Source organism: Myotis brandtii, unplaced genomic scaffold (assembly GCF_000412655.1).
Source record: "Myotis brandtii unplaced genomic scaffold, ASM41265v1 scaffold2140, whole genome shotgun sequence".
In the NCBI taxonomy this organism is placed as follows: Eukaryota; Metazoa; Chordata; class Mammalia; order Chiroptera; family Vespertilionidae; genus Myotis; species Myotis brandtii.
In genome coordinates, this window is record NW_005358000.1 from 36,246 (window position 1) to 40,735 (window position 4,490).

Sequence of the window (4,490 nt, forward strand, 5' to 3'; positions counted from 1 at the left end):
TGCTCGCCGTACTCACTGCCTGCCCACCCACTGCCTGCCTTGCTGTGATCGGAGCCTGTGGGCTGCGGGGGAGGGACTGAGAGGTGCTCAATGCACCTAATGGTGACCGGTCATTTGGTCATCCTGGTCGTCATGGACACTGGCTTTTTATATATATAGATGGGACTACATCAAAATAAAAACTTCTGCACAGCAAAAGAAACCATCAACAAAATGAAAAGGGAGCCACTCTATGGGAGAACATATTTGCCAATGACACATCAGAAGGTTAATTTCCAAAATATATAAAGAACTCATACAATTCAACCAAAGGAAGACAAACAATCAAAAAATAGGCAAAGGACCTAAAAAGATGCTTCTCCAAAGAGGACATACAGAAGGCCAAGAGACATATGAAAAAGTGCTCAAAGTCACTAATTATCACAGAGATGCAAAATAAAATGACAATTAAGAATCACCTCAGACCTGCCAGATTGGCTACCATCAATAAATCAACAAGTGACAAGTATTGGCGAGGATGTGGAGAAAAGGGAATCCTAGTACACTGCTGGTGGGGTGCAGCCACTATGGAAAACAGTATGGAGTTTCCTCAAAAAATTAAATATCAAACTGCTGTTTAACACAGTAATCCCACTTCCAGGAATATATCCCAAGAAGCCTGAAACACAAATCAGAAAGAATATATTCACCCCTATGTTCATAGCAGTGTTATTTATAATAGCTAAGATCTGGAAACAGACCAAATGCCCATCAGTAGATGAGTGAATAAAAAAGATGTGGTACATTTATATCATGGAATACTATGCAGCTCTACAAAAGAAGGATCTATTACCCTTTGAGATAACATGGAGGGTCCTAGAGAGTATTATGCTAAGGAAATAAGCCAGCCAGAGAAAGACAAGTACCACATGATCTCACTTATATGTGAAATCTAATGAACAAAATAAATTGACGAACAAAATAGGTCCAGAGGCATGGAAGCATGCCACAGACTGATGGATCTCAGAAGGAAGGGAAGGTGAGGGTGGGTGGGCAGAGATTAAGTAAAGAACTTAAATGCATATATGCATAACCCATGGACACAGAAAATAGTGTGATGAATGTCTAGAGAGGGATGTGTGTGTGGTGGAGGGGGTCAATTCAATTCCTCCCTTTATGTCCCTGGTGTCATATGGTTGTTTTAACAAAACAAAATAGAAATCTCTTAGGCAAATGATCCATAGAAGGGGACTTCTTTAATTTGATGTACAGCATGCATGTCAAACTTGTGGCCTGCAGGCTGCATGCGGCCCACAATGAATATTTTTGTGGCCCAGCCAACATAACGGTATGTAAGAAATGTTTTAATAAAAATTTCGTAACTTAATTTTTACAATATCTTATTATACATAATTATTAATAATGAACTACAACGTTCACTAATGACTGATTACTATAATTGTGTTGCATTCATTTCCCTTACATGCCTTACACACAGGCACACCATTTCTTTCCACTAATACCAGCAGCGAATATTTTAGCAGCCGATTGTCACGTCATTAGTCTTGTACTGACTTGTTTGGTGTGCACAACAGGAAATATTTTGCTTTCGGAGAACAAGAAAAATAGGTTTATTTGCGTTATGTGTATTAATTTGTGCAGTTATTCAGTGTCTGGTAAGTTAATGTTTGAGAAAAAATATTAATTTTTATTAAAATGTTCTATTATTCTATGTTAACAATTACTCATTTATTTCAGCCCTTTGGACTCAGCATTTCTCTATAATAGAAATAAACCTATGTTTCTATGAAAATTGAAGCTTTTGTTTTTTTGTGGCTCACATAAACTTAAATGTTGTTTATTTGGCCCGTGTTAGCCTTTGAGTTTGACATGCTTAGTGTACAGTATCTTTACTGGGTTGAATAGTTTCTGCCCAAAATTCATGCCCACAATGGAACCTCAGAATGTCACCCAATGTAGATACAGTCTTTCTGGTGTAATCAAGTTAAGATGAGGTCATACTAGATAGGGTGAGTCTTAATTAAATGACTGAGGTCCTTACAAGAAGAAGGGAATCTGAACAAAAACACAGAGATGAGAATGTTATGTGAAGACATTAGACACAAAAGGAGAATACCATGTAATGAAAGAGATTGAGATTGGAGTGATGTATTTACAAACCAAGGAAAGTTAAGGATTGCTGGCAAATATCAGAAGCTAGAAAGAGACAAGGAAGAATCCACTAGAGACATCAGAGAGGTCATGATCTTGCTGACACATTGATTTATTGATTTTGGACTTCTAACCTCCAGAAGAATACATTTCTTTTTTCTTCTTTTTTAAAGTTAATATAATTTTATTGATTTTAGAGAGAGGAAGGGAGAGGGATAGAGAGATAGAAACATCAATCAGCTGCCTCCTGTATGCTCCCTACTGGGGATCGAGCCCACAACCCAGTCATGCCCTGACTGGGAATCGAACCGTGACCTCCTGGTTCGTTGGCCAATGCTCAACCACTGAGCCACACCAGCCAGGCAAGAAGAATACATTTCTGTTGTTACAAGCCATTCAGTTTGTGGCCCTTTGTTACAGCAGCCCTAGGAAATTAATATAGTTATCTATATTTACAGATTTTTAAAAATAACCTGAAACAAATATCATACTTACTGATAATTTATGGTAATTTTCCCTTTTAGATCAGGAACACCACTGTTATTTATAATAGTACTGGAGGTGTTTTTTTTTTTTTTATTGTTTAAAGCATTACAAAGGGTATTACATATGTGTCCTTTTTTCCCCCGCCCTTGACAATACCCCGGCTTCCCCTACCCCCCAGTGTCTTATGTCCATTGGTTATGCTCATATGCATGCATACAAGTCCTTCGGTTGATCTCTTACCCCCCTCCCTCCTGCCCCCCAACCCTCCCCAGCCTTCCCGCTGCAGTTTGACAATCTGTGTGAGGCAGCTCTGCCTCTGTATCTATTATTGTTCAAAAGATTATAATGGTCTCTATTATCCATGAATGAGTGAGATCATGTGGTATTTTTCCTTCATTGACTGGCTTATTTCACTTAGCATAATGCTCTCCAGCTCCATCCATGCCGTTGCAAATTGTAAAAGGAAGAAACAAAATTGTCATTATTCACAATTTATATAATTGGATATGTAGAAAATGCAAAACAATTTATAAGTAAATTACTGCAATTATTAAGAGAGTTTCGAAAGGTAGCTGTATAAAAAATAACAATATAAAAATAAATTGCATTGAAGGGTTCTAGAAATATGGTGGTGGTATGTGGGGGCCCTGTCTAGAGTGCGCCAGATGTTCAAGGCCACTATGAGCATGGGAATCCTAGTCAGGGTGTTCAAGGCTAATTTGCTTATATGCAGGTGCAAAAGCAAGGACACAAAAAGCTATATACTGTGCAGGCGTGCTTTTCTGTATTTGGCACAAAGCCTTTTTTGTTTGAGCTTGTCTTGAGCTTGCATATAAGTTGCCACTGACCAACCTGTTGTTCGCTGCTTTGTTTGTAATAAAGCATGCCCCATTTGCCTGCTTGTACCTATGTGTTCTTTCAGTTTCCTAAACCCAGAAGGGTCAAGCCCTTGGCTGAGGAGCATGCCCCTGACACTTGGCACAGTCAGCAGGATTCTGGGGTAAGTACCCCGTCTACCCCTTCAAGGGACATGTGGTCTCCAACCGGGATGTGGTATCCAGTAGCAGCCGTCCTGATGCCTTGGACTCCCCCAAAGACTGGGAGCAAATTGAGGTAATGCTGGAGGTGTTAGAGAAAGCTTTGTCGGCCTTGATGGACTGAATTCCCAAAGACCAGCTGAAGACTGCTGGGCAGGTAGGCTGTTTGCTCCTAATGGCCTTGAAACTGCAGCACTGAGAGACACTGGCTCAGGAAGCTAAGATACAGGAGTTACAGACCCTGGAGGAGGCCTTGGAGGCCCAGATGCATGTATTAGAGCAGGAGGCAGCCTCCTTTGGACAGGAGGGGCCAGGAGAGCCAGGAGATGGCTTGGAGGATGGTGCTGCGGTGGGTGTAGCGACCCCTGTTTTGCAGGCACCACTGATTGTGAAGAGACTTCTGGAGCACGATCAGCCTGTGGCCCCAGGAGGTGGGGCTCAAGGGCCGCCCACTGCTACTCAACTGACAACATATACTTCCTATACCCCTACAGAACTGAGGGAATTAGGATAACAGAGCCAGCAGAGGCCCGGGGAGCTTACTCTGGCATGGCTCCTAAGGTTGTGGGATGATGGTGCAGACAGCTTGTAGCTGTCTCCAGCCGAGATGGAGAAGTTAGCTTCCATAACGACCCACCCCTCCTTGTGGCAGTGATAGCAGATCAGATGCCATTTGGGAGCTGGACAGGGAGATCACTCCCTGATGGACTGGTTAATGGTGGCATCTCGAAGCATTTGGCAGGATGCCGGAGAATTGCCCAAGACCATGAGTAAATGGACTATGTATATAGATTTAGTGCAAGTGATATGAGAAAA